The 22,131-nt window shown below is 34.5% G+C and overlaps 1 pseudogene; it reads right to left on the minus strand.

Annotated features, from left to right (window-relative positions):
* Nucleotides 1-10,180: 10,180 nt before the first annotated feature.
* LOC134234484 (uncharacterized) lies at nt 10,181-20,353 on the minus strand (annotated as a pseudogene).
* Nucleotides 20,354-22,131: the final 1,778 nt, after the last annotated feature.

The following is a 22,131-nucleotide window of genomic DNA, read 5'->3' on the forward strand; positions in this document are numbered from 1 at the left end:
TTGATACATGAAAATGTAGTTAGTGTTGAACGAGAGAGTAAGAGCCAAGTTTGAAAGCAGAAAAAAATAAAACAAATAAGTGACAAAATTCAACAGACCAAAGAATGTGAAGAACGTAGTGCCTCCAGAAATTAACGAAGAAATTCATGTGCACTTAACCTCGAAAACCCGCTATCAGAAGATGCATTCATAAGACCTAACAACCAAGCTACATGATTATTGATTGTATATTGTTTAACGTCCCTCTCCAAAATATTTCACTGATATGGAGACGTTATGATGACTTTAACTTTTCTATCGTCAACTTCCCTTGTTTATGCAACAATATACCTTCATCACCTGCATACGGAGTATATATATCTCAGTTGATTCGATAAGCAAGAGCATGCTCTACGTATGAACAATTTCTTAAACGAGGTAAATTATTGACAAGCAAGTTGATGAAACAAGAATATCAACAGTCTCGTTTAAAGTCATCATTTCGTAAGTTCTATGGTCGATACAATGACCTTGTCAGCAAATACAATTTATCATTGATTCAAATGCTGACTGGTGTTTTTCATACCAATTGTTAGTCCAGTATTTATACACTGAATTGACGACGGATTTTTTCCATTATTTCCTGATCATGGCAACGAGCAAACGGCGGGTGTGACCGGTCAGCAGGGGATGCTTACTCCTCCATGGCACCTGATTCTACCTCTGATGTTTCGGAGGTCCGTGTTTCCTCTCCTCTTATTTTGTTTATTGTTTAATAGACTTTGAGATTGAATGCTGTTCATTATATCAATATCCATCTGTGAACACTTAGAATGAAGAAGGAACCACTGAGGTATTTACTTTCATTTTGTTATTTTTGGAACTTTAACAAAGTGAGATGTCTCTATCTGCTCATACCTATTTTGATAAAAATATAAATATTATACTTATATTACAATATTCGTAGGATTAAAATTACTTTCATATTTTTTAACAACAATAAACATACATAATACTTTTATGATCTTTAAAAACAAAAACCTACATACAATTTTTTTTAAACCCCCTTGGAGGCCCCAGGACATCGGTTGCCTTAAAAACTGTGGGAATAATGCACGTTTTTCGTTTCAACTTTGCTTAATCAAAAAAAAAACAACATGTGCCATAATGATTACTAGACTTTGATAAACATTTCTGAATACATAATTTCCCTACACAAAATAGTTTTTACATACCAAATAAAAATGTTGATCTAGGCCTACCTTTCAAGCAAGATTTTGGCTACTTCAGCGTGCGTTTGAAGTTTCAGTGCAGTTTTTAAACTATTCCAGCGCTGGAATTCACTACCGAGATATTTTCTGGATTTGTTAATTAGCATTTCTTTCGCTTTTCTTCGTCTTTTGTCCAGAGTCTGTTAAAATCCGTTTTCTACCTCGTTTACCGGCGCAGGCCGCATCAGCCATATTTTCATCCCCAGCCGAAACTGGTATGCGCACTGGACTGTACGAGTAGGGTCATGCGAAAGGTCACGGAATATTCAAATGACTTGCCGAATTTTTGTCCGGGAAGCCAAAAATTATAACGAGCTCATTTTTATTGTTGTTTTTTTTACTTTCCAACTTGTATCGACTTTTATATAGTCTTGAATATGTAGTATTAATTTGTTTTATATCTTAATTTATCATTTCGAGCAAAATAAATATATCAACAAAACAGGGAATACTATCCGTTTAAAGTCTGTCTCTATTTTCCCCCCATAGAATGAACCCCCCTTTTTTGTCGTATGCAATACTGGTGGATGTACTTGACTTTCTATCCTCGTAGAAAACTAAAATAAAGTGCCCCGCCACAGCATGATACGCCCGTCAAATATATTGTTCAATAATCATGAATTGGTAATGGTGCAAAAAAATCAGATAACCTTGATTAACAGATTGACACAGATTTCAATCATTTAATTTCCATTTCTTATCATGTTTAAAATATTATACATATATACATCTCTAAGAGATTTACAGTGTAGGGATTAATTATAACAAATAATACATCATATAATTCTAAACTGGCTGTGTTAGAACTTAAGGAAATGCTACAGTCTAATAAAAAAATCGAAAATTTATTGGTTTGGTTTGAACATATTTTATTGTTTTGATGTTTAAACAAAAGGATTGGACACAAGTTCTTAAAAACTTAGAACGTCCTCTCCTTTAAAACAATTTGTAACACAAAGTACATTGTTCAAAATTAATTTACACAGGAACCAAAGGTCAATAAGATTATCTAACATAGACAATGCATATACAGAATTGAATTAATGTAGTATGGACATACTAATCTAAAGGCATTACTCAAAAACGACCAGATCTCTTAATATACAATTGCACATTTAAAAATAAACTTTCATTTTCAGAAATACTGATCGAATTATCTCCCCATAATAGAACATGAGTGTCTACAATACGTAAATTTATCATTCTAAAAATAGCATTGAACAAATCGTTTCTTGGGGCAGTGTAGTTCACACAAGAAAAAAAGAAATGATATGCATCTTCTATTTTTCCGCAAGTACACAGTGGACTGTCAATAATATTACACCTAAATAAGTCTTTATTTAGGACACAATTGTGTCTTAATCTAGTATGAATTACACTCCAGTAACGATCACCAAAAGTAAAAAATGACGGGGTGGGTGTTTTCTGAGAGTTTATACATTTTTTGAAGGAACCAATTGTAGTGGATTGTCTTGTTTCAAGAGATAAAGAATTCCATTCCCTTATTGCCATTGGAACAAACGATGATTTATAAATATTTAATCTACACCTAGGGATACAGTAATTTTGTGATTGTCTTGTTACGTAATTTGATTCTTGTGATCGAATGTTTGGAAATATTTCTTTCAAATAACCGGGTACCATATTATGAAATATTTTGTACATGGTTGTTCTTACTTTGGACATTCGTCTAACAGCAAGTGGTTCCCAACCAGTTTCAAAATAGAGAGAATCTCGCGATGCCAATGAGGTTAATCCAGTGACTATTCTTGCTGCTGCAAGTTGCAATTTTTCTAGTTTTTCAGAATCTTGACTAGAACACCCACACCAAACTTCGGTTGCATATTCTAACTTAGGTCTTATAAAAGTAGTATATAAAATAGATAAAGTTTTTGCACTGACCTTAAACTGCAATTTTTTAAGTAGACCTAATTTTTTATATGCATTAGCTACGATAGAATCAATGTACCCTGACCAAGTGAGGTCGTTTGAAAATAGAATACCTAAGTGATTATGTGATGATACTAAATCTAAATTACAATCTTGAAATTTTAACAATGGTAAATCTACGTTTTTCTTAGTACTAAAAAATACAGCTTTGGTTTTAGTAGGATTAAATTTCAATAGCCATTGTTTAGACCACCGCTCAAGTTGATTTAAATCATTATTCAATCCTAATTGAATATCATGTACATTTTCTGAACATTTCTGTAAAGAATTATCATCAGCATACAATCTGCTTAAGGTAGACATATTTTCAGCGACATCATTGACATATATCAAGAATAAAAGTGGTCCCAATACAGACCCCTGGGGAACTCCAGCATGTAAAGATCTAAAACTAGACATAGTATTCCTATGCAATACCCTTTGTGTCCTTAAATCTAAATAACTTTGAAACCATAATAATAACTTATCACTAACACCATAAGTTTGTAACTTAAAGAGAAGGCCTTTGTGCCAAACCCGATCAAATGCCTTAGACAAGTCGCAAAAAACCATACAACAGTGTTTTCCTTCATCTATAGCTTTAGCTATGTAATCGAATGTCTCAATAAGTTGATAAACTGTTGAATGACCTGGTAAGAAGCCAGCTTGATATTTGTAAAAAAGATTGTTTGAATGAAAATAATTGTTTGAATGAAAATAATTGTAAACATATTTAAAAATAACTCGCTCCATAATTTTTCCAACGCAGCTTAATAATGAGACTGGTCTATAATTTGATAATAATGATGGGTCACCTTTTTTAAATAAAGGAAGTACATTAGCTACCTTCCACTGTGTAGGAAATACACATTCTCTTAAAGATCTGTTAAACAAAATACATAAAGGATAAGAGACGCTAAAAATGGTAGCTTTTAACATTTTATGACTAATGTTGTCAGGTCCTATTGCCTTGTTCACTGGGAGAATAGAAATTATATCAATAATGTCCTGTTCAACTATTTCAATACTATTAAAAACACTATTACATAATAAAGAAAAAGCTGGTAATGCAGGTTCGACATCATGCGAAGCCGAAACCGAAGCAAAATATCTATTTAACGCTTCAACCTTGTCAATATCGCTGTAATATATGCATATTTCCATTTTCTGTAATATCCTGCAGCGGTGGAATTTCGGACCTAACCTTAGTTTTAAAAACATCTTTTAATAATTTCCAATAAATTTTAGAACTTTTGATACTTGCTTCGATAAGATTGGTCTCTATATTGTTGTAATAGTTTGCCATTGCTACTTTTTTCATGTTATTTACTTTATTACGTAGTTTTTTAAACTTATTTTTATCTGAATCTTTTTTTGTTTTGTGAGCTTTTTCTCTTGCACGATTTCTCTGACGAATCGTTCTTCGCAAAGCGGAATCCATCCAGGGTTTATCCTTAGGCCTTATTGTAACTGTTTTTTCAGGAATGCAATTTTTAACATGATTTAAAAAAGTTTTTGAAAAATTACTTTTCGCCTGATCTATATCTTTAGCTTCATTAATAAGTATATTCCAATCTGTATTGCGTATAAGTGTGTTTAGTGTTTCAAAATCTGCATTCTTATATTGCCATATTTTCCTATCATATGATTGTGCTTGTATTGTATGTGATTTAAGATATATGTATGTGCCTTTGTGATCGCTGAGAGATTGTTCTACGTCTATTGTCCCTGAGTCCAGTACATCGGCATGTAAGTTTTCGCTGACAAGAATTGAGTCTATGAGAGATTTCGTGTTTTTCGTGACTCTAGTTGCGTCGCATACCGTGTTTTGGAAGGAATATTTTAAAAGAATTTCATTGACTACATGTGTGATTTGGAGATTTAGAAAATTTACATTTAGGTCACCTATGACTAAAATTCTATCGGATATATCAACAGCTTTTTCAAGAGACCATTCGAATTTTTTCCAAAAAGAATTATCGGAGTTAGGAGGTCGATACACACAACAGAGCAGGATATTGCAGGTAGGATCGCTTATTTCTACCCATATACATTCTAGGTTCAAAGGTTCAAGATCAGGGCGTCTATTCGTGCGCAAAGAGTCAGATGCATATATTATTACACCGCCCCCATGAGAGTTCCTATCTTTACGAAAAATTGAGCTGAATCCGTCAATAGGAATGTCTTCGTTTAAAATGTTAGCATCAAGATGACTTTCTGTGAAACATAAAATATCGTAATCTGACACAATACTAAGAAACTTATCAAACTTGTTTCTAATACTTCTTACATTTAAATGAAAAATTTCCAGTGTGGATTGGGTACTTTGAGATGGTCCAGGATTTGTCTCTATGTCGCCTGACAACAATAAAAGGAAATACATAATTTGAAACACATAATTGAAAAAAATATTTTCTTGTGCCCCTTTTGACAGTAAACGTTTGGTATTTTGTAAAATGTACTTAAGACACTCGATAAAAAAATAAACAAAATCATGAAATCGTAGAATATAGTATAGCAGTGATTTTGATGTGCATCTACATTTACAATAGAAAAGTCCAATTGCGGCTCGATATTGTTCTATTGTATTAGCCATTATCAAGACATAAAGAGAAGTGTTGAGCAATATTTGAACCAGCCGCAAGGAGACATATAATAAGAACACATGCAATTTTATTTCTATGACCTTTGGTTAAAAATAAAAACGAAAAAACATTGAAAAAAAGTTTAGGTAAAAAGAAATCAAAAAACAAAAAAGAACAGAACAAGTTACTAGGCAAAACAAAAAGCCTATTGACAGCTACTCGGTCCATCGTTGAAAAACATATGTACACTGTTACACATACTGCTACATGTAAGAACAGCATGATTTAGACACTTTGAAGGAAAAAATTAAGGGGAACACTTTATAACGTTACTGTAATATGCAGTGAAAGTTTACAAAATCATTATTTTATATGCAATAAAATACAATTTAACTGTCTTGCATTAAGAATAGCGGCTAAACATAACTGAGTCTATCAAAGGGAAAAAAAAAACGAAAACAGAATCATCCCTGTATATTCTAATACTCAGATTCCGCACCTGGGGCAATAAGGTCAAGGTCATTAAAGGTACGGATCAAATGTTTCTCGCCCTCCTTCTCGATCTTTACAAAAATGCGACCATCATTCGTCCAGTATGAGTGTATAGCATCTGCCTGTTTCGCTTTGGACAGTTCGTGAATAATGCTCTGTCGGTACCTGGTAAGGTCTTCGGTAACAAATAAGGGCGTGCCCTTGAGTTTTCGTTTTGCAGAATAAATTTTGTTTTTTACTTTCCAGTTTTTGAATTTGCAAATAATTTGAATGTTTCCGTTGGCATTGGGTTTACCGATAGGGTGGGATCGAGAAATGTCGTCCTCTTTTATGTCAATGTTAAATTTGGATTTGCATAGATCTTTCACCATTTCATCAGTATCTAAGTAGTTGCCCGTTTGGCCTGGCACTGGACAGTTATGGAACCTAAGAGAGGTCCTCCTGCCATACTGCTCTAGATCGTCGAGTGATGTTTCTAGATCCCATATTTGGTTTTGGAGATTGGCATTTGTTTTGTCTGCCTCCTTTAGCTGATGTTTTAAGTTCTTGATTTCTTCAGCTTGTTTGGCTATTGTCAAGTTTAGTTGGTTGAAAACTGATTGTACAGCCTTTTCTATGGTTGGTGTTATAGCACTTACCAATACAGGGACCAGCTGAGACATAACATTCTGATCACACACAGCTGAGTAAATCAGGCCTGGTAAAATGTATGTTTGGCCCTCGGATTGAATGAGGGGGGTTTGGGCAATGGGGGTGGGCTCTGTAATTGAGGAATAAGAGTCTGCTTGACTAACACTTACGGCAGCACTTACAGATGAATCCTCAGGTACAATAGTCGACGATTTTGAGAAAGTGGTAATCTCAGAATTGTCATTCATATTGTCCATACTGCCCTGTTTACCAGAATTGTTTGAAGAATTCAGATCTGGGAGAGATGTAGACAGAAACCTTCTGCGAGATGTTTTGTTCTGATTTTCAGATGGACTGCTAAGTTTTCGTTTTGATTTTTTGTTATTACCACTATTGTTGGAACTTGACATGAGTTCATCTCACACAAAAGCACAAAAGCACAGAATGTTTTGGTTTTTAACTTTGTCAATGTAGTTTTTACTGAAGTTATTTTTATATCAATTCATCTGTGACAGCTTTGCGTAATGATATATTAGTGGGTAATCAATTTTCACACACAGAAATACAACATACCCCTGTTTTTTCCTCTCGACCGAGACTAAACGTCGACACTAGACGCCATCTTGAATTAATTAATTACTCAATTAATGCCCAAAATTTATTATTCTTTAGACTATAAAATTCTAAGTGAGACATGACTGCAATTTGTTGCAAATATATAAGAATTGAAATGTATTTTTTTTTTCAATGAACACATGCATAATTAGTTTTAACTATATTACACAATACTAATTAAGGTTTAAAATCATACACTAAAACATAAATTTGTTTTAATTACATTTTACATTACCAATTTGAAGATCCTTATCTGGACTATAGCCATCAAGAACTCTTAATTAACACAAGCAACTATGAGGCCATTTCTTTTTGCCCAACTCCCAAGAGACAGATTATCAGAGATGTTCTTAGACAACCAGCTAGCTCCTGACAATAAACTCATTAATTTCTCTCTAATTTGACATGAAATTTCTGCTGTCAAAATTTTTCTTGACCAGTGCTTGATAATTATGCCCATGGGACAAACTAAATTCCTCTCAAAACATTAACATTTGCTACAGATTGCTGTAAAAGTATATTAATTTATGAAGATGAAAAAAAATAAGTTTTACTTAATTTAACCTTTTTTTAATACGGATTAATTTTAATTAAATTATGCAATATTAATTTAGTTTTTATCATACACTGTATTTTACAGCATCAATTTGTTTTAATTACATTACACCAATTGAAAAAATCTTTTTCTGAACTAGCCATCAAGAACTCTTAATTAACACAAGCAACTATGAGGCCATTTCTTTTTGCCAAACTCCCAAGAGACAGATTATCAGAGATGCTAGCTCCTGACAATAAACTCATTAATTTCTCTCTAATTTGACATGTGAATTTCTGCTATCAAAATTCTTCTTGACCAGTGCTTGATAATTATCCCATGGGACAAACTGAATTCCTCTCAAAGCATAAACATTTGTTACAGATTGCTGTAAAGTATATGATGAAAAAATAAGTTTTTACTTGATTTAACATTTTTAAATAAGGATACAACTATATTTTTACATTTTTTAGGATTATGAAATTTCAAATTTTAAAGACTTAGTTTTTTTTAAAAAATCACTTAAATTTAAGGTCAAAGTGACCTTGAAATAGGCCGCGACACACCCTCTACCTAAGATGTATAATTTAGCCAAGTTTGAAAGCTCTAGGTCTAATAGTTTTCTAATTATTAGCCGGACAGGATTTTTCCATATTTGGCCATAGCATCTTTATTAAAGGTCACAGCGACCTACTTTTTGTGCGCGACACACCGTCTACCCAAGAAGTATCAACTGTAAAAGTTTGATAATCCTAGGTCTAATAGTATTCAAGTTATGGGCCGGACACGAATGGACAGACGGACAGACGCACAGACTGACGGACGGACACGAAGCCTATAACATAATACGTCCCGTCTTAAGACGGGCATATAAAAACTACCAGCAGCTCCATTCCTCGTACCTGTAACCTTGCAATGAGATCTTTTAAACGTACGATATGCAATTTTCATTTTAAGTTCATTTGTCATTTTAGAATTGTCTTCTTTCTCCTCATGATTTAATGTGGAATATTCAGGTGACCTAAAATTGTTTATTTCTCATATAGTTGCGTTTTGTTCTTTAATCAGGATATTTTAAACTTCCTCCATCTTTTTTCCGATTTTCGTTAAGTCATAAAGTAAAATTTGTTACTGGAATCAATAAAAAATTCTTCTCCATATCATTTGAGGGGCTGTTAATAATCAACTAGTACACAATAATTTAGGTTGCCTTGGAGTGTTCTAATACGAAATTTGTACTGTTCAAGTTATCTCCATTCCTGTACATGTAAATCTCAATCATCGAACGAGTTATCCATCCCTTCTTATTCGGAACCTTCTAGTATCCTTCTTGAACATTTCAGCATCGTGGCCAGATCAATAAAGACAGAGAAAAAATCTAATCCGTCCTCATCAAAGTTTTTCAGAGCATGCCACTAATAAGGGATAAAAGAACACAAGTTGCCAGTACACAGCACAGGGAAGACATTGGGTCAGCAGCCAGAGGTAAAGGTAGAAAGAAGCGACCCGCTCAGAGGAGCGGACACAGCGTCTCGTGGAGGACATTCTCCCCGATCAGACCAAAGAACCTTCTGAAGAGCCGATGCTGATGGGCCAAGCACTGGTTCCGCACAAGAATCCAATGCAGGTATAACCACATGTGAGGCATATGCAGAGGAAAACACCCTCAAGTAAAGTGCTAAAAAAATGGCTTAGTTTACTCAATAGGACAGACACCTGTAAAAACTAGTTTCTTGGCAAAAAATTTGAAAGGTTATAAACATGCCTAATTCTTACTTCAGGGTTTCCTTTAGTGCCAACGTTGGGCAAGAAAATGCAGAAATCTCAGTAGTTTATATGAAAATTTTGTAAATAGCTGAAAGTAAAATCAGTAAAGAGTTAGCGCTACAACGAGTAGGAGGACCATTTCCAAACCCTCCTTTTGTTAGTTTACAAATTTCCCCGTTAGATTAAGTCCCTTCTACATGGCACTTGATCCCATCTCTTATGTATCTGAGGTCCTCGTTTGCTCTGCTCCTATGTTGTATTGTTTTACGGATTTTTAGATTTAATTTTGTTCGTTATTTATCGTTTAATTCATCACCTTTAATATCCAGAGGGAAGTTATTCAATGATTTCTTAGACCCTTTGAACTGTTCTGTTAACTATGCCACCATTGATGTGGCAGCAATTATTGTAGCTTCTTTAAGTACTGGCACTTTCTTTGCCGAATCTGACATCAAATCCTCTTTCCGCCTTATCCCCATATCACCTGCTGATTTTGATCTATTGGGTTTTTAATTTCAAGGTAAATATTATTTTGATAAAATGCTGCCCTTTGGGTCATCCAATAAATTGTTCATTGTGGGAAAAAAAACTTGGGCCCCAAGTCTTATGCAAAAAAGTCACACTTCAAGAAAAGATTCATGAATGATACGGAGATAACGAACAGTATTCCATATCAAAGTCCATAAAACAATATAATCAAAGTACTCAGAAGTACAGAGAGCCGAGCTCATTTACAGAGTAGAATGGATTTCTTACATGAATCACCTTTATATTCTGATGAAAAAATTATTTTAAAACTATCAATATCAATGATAAGACACTGACTGTGAGTTTTTCAATCCTATTACCATGGTCCAATTTTGTCAGAATCAGAATTAATCTGGACTTAATGTTAACAAACAGGCCAGTCTGGTTCCCTCTCCTGCTTTACCTTGTATGTGTAGAGAACTACGGTAACACTGATTATCAAAAATCCCTCCGCTAATGAACTATGTTCTTTGACTTATGAAGTTTTCAAAGTCATTACTACTTACGTTAATTTTATAAGGATAAAACTTCGTTTTATTTTTGTAGCTTTATTTAGCGTTTGTATTATCTCAAAAGCTGTTGAGAGTAAGAACTATATTTTTGAACGTAACATTAAAATGGTGACTATGGGGTCAACATCCTGCCTTGAACAGGATCACATAAGCTGGCAATTGCTCTTTGAGCAATTAGCCCGGCTAAAAAAGAGCAGAGCAAACACGGTCCTCCGAAACACCAGAGGTTAAATCACGTGACATGGAGGAGTGAGCTTCCGCTGCTGACCGGTCACACCCGCCGAATGCTCCTTGTCATGATCAGGTAATAAAGGAATATATCCCTATGAAAACAAACTATTGATGATGCAGTATCTCGTTCACAGTGAGCCCCATTCCTACACCTTGCATCAGAAGCAGATTTCTTCCCCACACCAGTTCCAAACCATGTATAAGATATCTAGAAGAGGCATTTAATGACTCTCATCCTTGCAACACACAAAAGCATAGAATGTAGCACTCAAACAATTTCAAAGGTTTCGTACCAAGCACACGGACGAAGCGTCAATCAAGGTCAATGCTTCATATTGAGTACACAGTAGTCAGCTTTTAGACTTTTAAGCCCAATTTAAAAACAACCAAGTCTATTAATAGTGAATTTTTATGCCCCCGTAACGAAGTTTCGGGGGTATATAGTTTTTGTCGTGTCCGTCTGTCTGTCCTCAAAAACTTTAACCTTTGCCAATAACGTTTGACATGGTGGAGCTATTACTTTCATATTTCATATGTTTATTCCTTGAGACAAGACCTCTTTTTGGGTACCACCAAATTTGATTTTTGACATGAAAAGTTTAAATTTTTACTTTGGCCTTATCTTTTGAACAGTAGATACCAGGACATTTATACTTCACATATGTAATGCTTGTTGAAAGACCTTTCATTGGGTACTAACAACCTTGACCTTTTGACCTTGTAGATTTCCGTACTTGTTAGAAAAAAACTTTCACCTTGGCCATATCTTTTGAACGGTAAGTAATAGGGCTTTCATACTTCATATACGTAATCCTTGTGAGAAGACCCTTCAATGGTTACCAAGAACTTTAACCATTTGACCTTTACCTTTGATACTGACCTACTATAAAAAAGCAAACCTTGACCATAACTTTTAAAGAGTAAGGGCTAGTGCTTTCATACTTTACACATTTGATTCTTATGAAAAGACCTTCATTTGATAAGAAGAACTTTGACCTTGACCATGGAGTTTGACCTACTTTAAAAAATTAACATTGGCAATAACTTCTTAATGGTAAATGGCTAGAGCTTTCATGCTCAACATAAGTATTCTATGTGGTATGACCTTTCATTTGATACTAATTACTTTGACCTTGACCTTGGATATTTTTGTACTTATTTAAAAAAAATTAACGTTTGGTTACTTTAAATTTCACAATTGTTTTCCAGTGAGAATACCCTACTTTTGGTACTATTTAGTTAAATTTGCATTTAAGAAAAGCTTAATCTTTGCTTTGTTGCCACACGGGCGCTTCAGTGTTTCACAAACACATCTTGTTTTTTTTTTTTGGTTTGTTTGTTTGGTTTTTTTGTTGTTGCTTTTTTATAGTCCGTATTTTACCACAAAAGATGAGGATCTGCTTGATACAGATATTGGGAAAAATGTCTACCTTGGTAACATGCAACTAATGGAGGAAACTTGAGTCAAACAAAGGGACGATGAACTAAAACAGCGGACTTCAGTTAAACTATTCAATGTGTGTAACAATGTTGAAATTGTTAAAGCGCAATCTCGAGAGTATGAGAACGCAGACACAGTATCTGGTGATTTCGACACTTATACATCATATTTTGATTCGAAAAATTTGTTTGATTAAAATATGGTTTGTTGAAAAATTGTTTATTCCGGCATCGAAATATTTTTGTCACTGAAGAAAACCCATCATTGGGTTTCACATTTCTTGTTCTTACTATTCACTTAAAACAAAATGCTGTTTCAAAGCATCACAAACATTAAAGACTGTCCCCTGATTGAAGAGAATTTCTCAAAACTCAATTTAATAAATTGTTAAACCGAAGTATTATTACCCCAGTGATTGAGAAAGAGAATGTACCAATATCTAGTCCTATTGTACTTGATTCCAAGAGGAAACTCTTTGAAACAAACCACATTGCGACGAAGTAACAGGTCAAGACAATGTTTCCATGAGCGTTTTCTTCTGGAACCCGGGTTTCGTATCGAATCACGAGATTTCGAGATAAACAACGAGAGTTTAAACCCGGGTTTTCATCGAGTCCGACTCTTGATCTTAGTAGGATCAGAACTCTGAAACATGGCGAGAGAAGAGGATTCGGCAGACCTGTAGGTTTTCATTTTATGCATCAATTTCAAGAATTTTCATGTTATATGATCAAAAATATGCATCAAGTACGATAAATTTAAGTTGATACACAAGCGACTTTTCTAAAATTTACATTTTCTGTCGATTTCATTCGTATTTGGGTATTCAATAGTGATGGCAACAGTTAAACAGGTGAAATTGATGCAAAGCATAAAATATTATTAAAATCGGTCGCAAAAATGTTATTAGTATTTAAAAATATTTCAATATGAAAGAGTCCACGAACACACATTTCAAAGTTGAAAAAGTGTGTTGAAAGCCGCCACAATTGGTATGAAAAACGTCAGTCAGCATTTCATTCAATGATAAATTGTATTTGCTGACAAGGTCATTGTATCGACCATAGAATTTACGAAATGATGACTTTAAACGAGACTGTTGATATTCTTGTTTCATCAACTTGCTTGTCAATAATTTACCTCGTTTAAGAAATTGTTCATACGTAGAGCATACTCTTGCGTATCGAATCAATTGAGATATAAATACTCCGTATGTAGGTGATGAAGGTATATTGCTGCATACAGACAGTGCTGGGGGTAAGAACCTAGGGTGCGGGGTATATTTAAACGGTCATTGGGCCCATTTCATGCGGCCCTCAACATGGGGGGATACGGAAATTTTGAGAGATGTTACCCTTTTAGAGCTTGTTCCAATAGTTCTGGCAATGACATTGTAGGGAGAATACTTCAGATCAAAAAATGTTATATTAAGAGTAGATAACGCAGCCCTTGTATACATCTTGAACAAACAGACGTCAAAATCTAAAAGAGTAATGCACTTTGTTTGCTATTTAGTATACCTATCAATGAAATATAATTTTAGATTTAAAGCAAAGCATATCCTGGTTTATGTAATAATATTGTTGATGCTTTGTCTCGTCGACAGTGGACCAAAGTCCAGGAACTAGCACCAAAGGCAGATGTAAAGTCAACTCCTATTCCGCCGGTATTTCACTCACTGATATCAGGAGTGAAACCTTTAGATTAATCGACATGGCCACTTCAGAAAACACTAAAGCGGCATACAACAACGGCCTCGATTTATTTTCTAAGTTCGGGTCCGAGTTCCATCTCTGTAACTCTTGGCCTCCATCGTTGGAGGAATTGACAAACTTCGTTGCTTTCCTTTCCGTCAAATGTTACGCTGTGAGCACTGTCAAAACATATCTAGCAGCTATATCACATAAGATTACGATTTCCACCTCAGAATTACCAGACTATACTTCACATTTTATTGTTTGGAAAATGGTAGAAGGAATGAAGAGAGAGAGTGAGACACTCCAAAGACTCGCGTTTACCAATAACGATTCAGCTCCTCCATAAATTAATTAATACATTACCAGTTGTGTGCACGTCGAGTTACGAGGCGAACCTCTTTTCTGCGGCCTTTTCCTTGGCCTTTTTTTTTTTTGGCTTTCTTCGAGTTGGGGAATTTACAGTAAGCTCGAGAAATTCAAACGCAGCATTACTTAATAACGATCTCGTTATGAATGAGCCTTTATCCTACTTAAAAGTTAACCTTAAGAGGTCAAAGACTGACCAGTACGGCAAAGGAACACAATCAATTATTCCCGCTATCAGCGGTCCTTATTGTCCGCTATTACTAATGCGCAAGTATTTACAACAAAGACCAAGCATTTCTGGTCAATTATTTTGTCATTTCGGCGGTAAACCGCTAACTAGATATCAATTTAATTCCGTCTTAAGTGAATGCCTCGCGCGTCTCAGTTTATCTAGATGCAACTATAAATCACACTCCTTTAGAATTGGAGCAGCTACATACTTTCATTCTCAGGGCGTTGATGATAAAACAATTAAAATGTTAGGAAGGTGGAAGTCAGATTGTTATCGCCTATATATTAAGATCCCGGCAGTCAAATAGAATGACAGCTTGACACTCTAATTCCTTTTTTCGTTCCAGAACATTATCAAGATATTTGGATCATCGGGTCATCATTAATTTCATGGGCCTTTCTAGCTGCGATCGAATAAGGTTTCACATCTGACCTTTATTTGGACAGGCATAAAATATTGTGGCAAGGTCGAAGAGGAATGCGCTGGAATGGTGTCTTTAAACTTTTAAAACAATTACTTACGTTCATTGATCCACCAAATCTTTTGGTACAGGGTGATCCAAAATATCTGATACTCCTTTGACTTTCAATAACTTTGTTAAAAATCATTCTACATATTTCGATTATACATCATTTGAAATTGCTGATCCTATCATTTTAATAAATATAAATAAACGGATAAAAGTTGGCGTTCCCATGACGTTATGACGTCATAAACTGTTATTGTTTATTTTACATGGATACGTCAAATCAGAGAGCTGAAGAAATTGTCGAATTATATTTTGAGACACATTCATCCAAAACAGTGATTCGTATCATGAGAAAAAGTTATCCATTGGGCACTAAGCTTACAAAACTGCAGGTTAATAGGTTATTGAAGAAATTTCAAAGACTGGTTTAAGAGAAGATGCTCATTTGAAAGACATTTGAAGGTCCAGTACAATGAAAACTGCAGTTGTTAAAGAACTGATGATGGAAACTCCACAAAAATCAGTGAGAAGTGTTATGAAAAATTCAGGGAACAGGCCCAGTTATGGAAGTGTGTGCAGAACTTTACTGTATCACATTAAACTTTTTCCTTGTACAGTGCCTATGATTTGCTTCCTACAAGATGGAGAAACCCCAGACACATCATCAGAAAAAGTTCTTAGGCGGCTGCAGAAAAACATTCAGTAACCAACTGATTTCGTTCAGGACTGACTGTGTTTGGCAACCACATGTTTCTGATTTTTAAGTCCACAGAATATTTTTTCTGTGGGAATTTTCAAAAGTCAAGGTGTATACTTCAAATCCAAACACCCTTGTGTATCTGAAATCAGCAATCACCCGAGAAATTTGGAAAGTTACACCAGAAATGTGATCAATAACTTTAAGAATAGACTTGAACTTGTCATTGAACAAACTGGACGTCACGTAGAGCATGTGCTGTAAATAGCAGCATTATTTTGAGAATGTATTATTATTTAAAGTAATGTGTATAAAATCTGTGGCATGTATTGTATAAAATGTTATAACTTATGTTAAAACTTGAAATATTTCAATAAAGAGTGTCATGCTTTTTAAAGAAATATTATCACTTGAAATGGTATCAGATATTTTGGATCACCCTGTATTACATTGTGGAGCAAACGACCTTGGCCGTATGAAGACCATTGAATTAATAGTTGCAATAAAACGTGATTTGAAAAAAATTCAAATGATACTTCCGCACACTAAGATAATTTGGTCGCAAATGATAACAAGGTTTGCCTGGAAACGTGAAGGTAGACCCGATATCGAAAAAAGTAGGGCGCGAGTGAATAGCGCAATTGCAAAACATATTCTATATCATTACAATGGAGGGTACATTAAGCAGTCAAATATCCATCATAGTCCCGACAATTACCGCCCCGACGGGGTACACCTCTCTACGCCTGGTAATAAGCTGTTCCTTGAAAATTTTAAAAGTGGACTCTCAACTATTATAAACACCCAAAATAACGTGTATTCATTATGATTTGTATCGGTGTGGTCACGGCAGGAAATTTGAGTAGGGTGTTAAGCTACCCCCACATTTGTGGCGGCGTGCATAGTTAATGAGTATCTATGCACGTTTGGCGAATTTAGCTTAACACATATCATCTTGACTTGCGCCGCTGTTAACAGGGCGCAACTCGAACATGATTGCGTGGATAATTCTGGAATGGAATACAAGGAACTTTTATATAATTTACATTGATTTATTTGAATATTGATTGGCTTCACATGAACATACAATACATTGATCTGAATGAACTGAATATTGACTTGTTGAATACTGTTTGAACATTGATTGATCTAATTGAATATTGATCGAATTGAACATTCATTGATTGAATTGAATATTAATTGATCGTATTGAACACTGATTGATGAATATTGATTGATGCACAAGGCTGACGCAACTGCAAGAAGTCTTATCCTGTAAAACTTTGACATGTGTACTGTTAATATTGATTGATTGATTGTTTGCTTTTATTGGAGGTGTGCCAAAAACCAATTGGGTCGGCACCCACTTCACACGTGTATTTTTCATATATTGATTTAACCAGCCGTGGCCATTAAAATGCCAAACTTAAGAAATAAATAATTAGGAAACGTTAAATTCACTGTTGTTTTTGTGTGGAGTCTGTGATAAATGATAATTTTTAATTTCAATAAAAATCAATGAATAAATATGCATGTTTAAGAAAGTAAAATGTTTTCTGCATAGTGATGTGAGATATTGGATTAGTTTTCAGCTGACAGTATACATGTATTTCTTATAAAGACGAAATGCCTTTATTGAGTTTAACAGGCTAATTATTTCAAGGTTGTCCATTGAATTATACAATTTAATATATGAATATCTGTCATTTACAATCAAAGAAAAAAGTATACTTTATTAATTTTCAATAGATCCAGAAACCAAAAAAGCCATTAAAGACGCAATATTGTCGTCATCTGACGACAACCAAAAAGAATGTTCACATGACAGCACACCCTCATCCTCTTCAAACATAGCCTCCTCAAGCAGCTCAGATTCGCAGGTAGATTGGAACTTTCAAAAAATCCTTCGCCTAAGTTTTTACCAGATAAATTTTTTTTTTCTCTTAATGTCAGAATGTGAAAGTTCAAAATGATTTTTGTCATTATGGACAAATTCGGTCATTGAAGATTCAGATTCTGCTACACAAAAAACAAAATAAGAATATCTAATGACATTGTTGTAAACTATAAAGAATTTAATTCTTTGTTATTAGGAAAACTTTATTCAATTACAGACGATGCATTTGTGGAATGAGAGTGAGGAAAGGCTCGTTTTCGATCTTAGACTTCAGAGGGAAGATAAATTTTTAGGCGTAAAGTCACATGACAGTTAATTGCAAGAGATCTCAAATGAAATGAAAAAAATGGAATTGTTGTGAATGACGCAAACAGTAAAACGGGCAATAGTCCACAAACATGGAAATATTTTGAAAGATTCGGTTTAAGTTTATGGCAGTAAAGCTTCGACGAAAGTTGCTGTTTCTTTTGATACTGGACGAAAAACAAAACTTTCTGTTTCCCCTGATTGGAATCCACCACAACTTCAGAAATGCCAACTTCTAGTCCATCATCTCCTTCCAAGAAAGCTGTGAAGGTTAATTCCAAAAAATGAAAAATTAATGAACAACAAAATTTATTGAAAATATACATGAACAAAATAGAGATTTAATGCAGTCAATTGAACGCCACCATGACGATAAGATAAGACGGATTGATCGGATGTTAATTATTATGGAGAAATCAATGGACAAAAAGTGAAGGCATACAGTGTAACACGTATTGATTTACATTTATTTTTTAAGTCAAGTTCTAATTGTTCTTGTTTTTTGTTTTAAAGAAGTTTTATTATTTTATGTTGTCAGCTGATAGCTAGGGCAGACCTTTTACCAGATATGTGTTTTTTCATGCATAAGTATATACTACTTCAATTTCCTTATTGATTATTATTTTATTTATTATTAATATGTGTTATGTTACAAGGAGTACATGAACATACATTTATAAAAGATATAATGTTACGTAAAGTGTCTATCACACCATATAGAAAACAAATTCACTGTCTAGGACACGAAAAAAGTTTACGCCTGCATGGTGTTTATGATATGCTGTCGAAGTGCTACTCCATCCCCTCTGTTAGCATAGATATTTGGATAGGCATTTGGTTGCCATCCTGATCATTTTCAATGAAATCCTCAACATCATCATGATGTAGTATGCATAAATTATGTAGCATACATCCTCAAATAATGAGCCTGACTATTCGGTCCAACTTTCGAACTGGTAATTCTCGCAACCTACGGAACCTCCATTTTAGATGCCCAAACAGGGACGTAGTATCCGGGGGCAGGGGGGCCTGCCCCCGCCACTTTTTTCCCATCCTTACTTACACTATAGTGAATGTTAATTGAAAGCATGGTTTGCCCCCCGCACTTTTAGAAATATACCGAAAATGTAGTATAAGAATTGGTACTAAAGTAGTTGACACTGAGGAAAAAGTCAACCTATAACACCCCCCATCATGCGTACACCCAGGCCATTCAGTATATGCGTCATGTATAAGTATGTCACTATCAGCAACAACCTGTTTAAGTAATGAGTACTTTGCAACACGTTTGAAAGAGAAAAATATATCCTCCTTGTCATAATACCATAATTTAAATGAATTCTGTCATTTACAAAAAAAATTGATATATCGTAAAAATTGCATCATTTTCACCTGTAATTGAATTGATGGAAAATTTTTTCCGGTTGTAATAATCGTTGTCGCCGCCAGGTGCTGCACTCAACGAATGTGAGATCCATCAAGACAGCCAATGATGCCTTGTATGCCAGAATTAAGTTGAAACTCTCGAGACAGTACGTTTTGCGTTTGAGCATCAGGCCAATTTATAACCTACATAATAATCAAAGTGGTAAGATTTGTATAAATTTTATGTAAAAAAAAAATAATGGCTGCATAAAAAGGTGCCTGTACGGAGGCCAAAAAAAAAAGAAAAGAAAAGAAATAATAGTATTGTTTCCTGCTACCCGACCTACTCTACTTTTGCATCCGACCCTAATTTTTTTTTTATTTGGGGGGAAATTCGGGAATTTGGAGAATATTATGTTTCAAAACTGAAAAAAATTATATACTTAAGTGGTATTTCATAAATGACTATTTTTAAATATTGCCTTACATAAAATACACTTGAGCTGTTCATCAAAATGCATGAAATTTAATATTTAGAGGTAATATTGACCTAGGTCATCTGACATTTATATACAAAAACACCGTTGAAAAAAAAAAAGAAAACGAGAATTGTATCCCTACTAACCACATTTTTTTCAGGCTGATAGCAAGAAACAAGATTATTTTTCTTGGCCTAAATTATATGATATGCTTGCCTCGATTAGGTTTTCATTAACAGCCGTTGAAACTCGGCTAACTATCTCGTGGACTGTCGTAACACCAACTACAAACGTATCCCCCACATCTCGAAAAAATTCCTGGTTTGCCATATATCAAAGGAATATAAGGAGCTGTTTCTCTTGTAAGATCGGTTCGGAACCACTTGGCCATGGGTTGTATGATACTTTTCAATATAATATGAAAAATTTCAGGACTAACACGACAATGTCTGAGAAACAGTTTATCGTCAAGTTGAGGGACAATATCCTCGGAAAATCCGCCTAACCTTGGAAAATGTCAACATTCCCAATTAAGGACAAGGGCGAGAATGTGGAAAGACCAAGTCTGCTTGATCTAAAGTGTTTCGTATTCATTTTCATCTGAAATAATCAATTCTTGAATGATTTGTTTGGAAACATGCTCCATTTTGGAGAGTTTCTAGAGGAAAATTTACCTGTTTATCTTAAAACATGCGTGTGCATTAGAAGGTAAGGTATCTAGAGTTAAACTCGAGTTCCAGAAGAAAACGCTCATTAGGTCTTGGGGGGGGGGGGGGTTCTATGGTGGTCGTAGCTCTCTGGAACATTTGTTTTGACCCTTGGCGAGTTTGTTCGTTTTACTCTATACATCACATTAACAAATCGTAAACTTTATAGATCATCGAGTGGTAGTGTCCAATATGAATGGTGAAATGGTTAACAAAATTTAATACTACCCTTCTTCAAAAGCCTTCTGAATGATATGAAACTATGCCCATTACATAAGAAGTATAAAATGGAATCAACTATGTACAACTTACTTACATATTTAGAATTCATGATAATAGCAGACTTCTATGCGAAGACACACTATTTCCGGATTTAAATCGTGCATAGAAATTTTTTATCCTTAAGTAAGTTTTCATATTGAATTAAAGCAGTGATTAACTAACTTAAAATTTTAGTTCACTAAATAAAACACAAGAAGGACTTTAAAAATTCCACGTAATATTTTGTATAAATTATTTTCCCGTAGGTACCTTGGAAATAAAATTCGGTCTGATGAAGAAGAGTTCATGTCCTTAAACGTGCGATGTCACCGCACCTAATTAATGATAAATTATGTACATTTTCAAACAAATCATTACACACCTTTAGGTGTTACTGTGTGCATCACCTGATTTTTCTCCTTAAATTTTATAATCCGCCGTTGATTCTGAATTTTATATAGTTTTGTAACTGAATGTAGGGTTGGGTTGGGGAGGGGGGGGGGGTTAAAGATGGATTATTTTAGCTGCATTTTTTTTCCGTGAAATGTGCGGGTTTAAAAAGCCTATGATATGCAATATCCATAATCGCAGAATCGAACCTATATTCAGGTGTCGAGGAATCTAAAATCTGATGTTCCTTGGCCTTTTCAAGAAGACTATTTAAAAGTTTCAAAGGGACAAAAAGTTTAAAACCATCACCTCTTTTGATTTTGTATGAAGTTATACTTACTAGACGTGAGAATTTTGCTTGTTTTAAATTTATTGCGCACCTAAGTAACTCGACAAACCTCTTCTCAAATATGCGTTTTGTCTTACAGGCAGATGACGGAAACCTTCTTTTAACATATTTAATTAAAAAAAATTACTTAAAAAGTTAAAAAACATCGTAAAAGGATGGTATAGAATCATGAGTGCCATATAATACAAAAAGATGTACAGGTTCTTCCATCTATTAATGACTCAATTAAAAAGTTTAAATCTGTCCAAAGTAAAGCAATTGTATTAGAATTGTATTAGAATTTGTCAAACAGAAGATTAGAAAGATTTTTTTTTTTGATTCTGAAAGGGAAGGGTTCCGGAGTAATCTGACATGAAGTGGGCCAATTTGAATCCATGGCCGGGAAATACTTCTTTAAACCA

The sequence above is a fragment of the Saccostrea cucullata genome, unplaced genomic scaffold, assembly GCF_032062105.1.
Source record: "Saccostrea cucullata isolate Sc308-1 unplaced genomic scaffold, CSIRO_AGI_Scuc_v1 ctg3973, whole genome shotgun sequence".
Taxonomy (NCBI): Eukaryota; Metazoa; Mollusca; class Bivalvia; order Ostreida; family Ostreidae; genus Saccostrea; species Saccostrea cuccullata.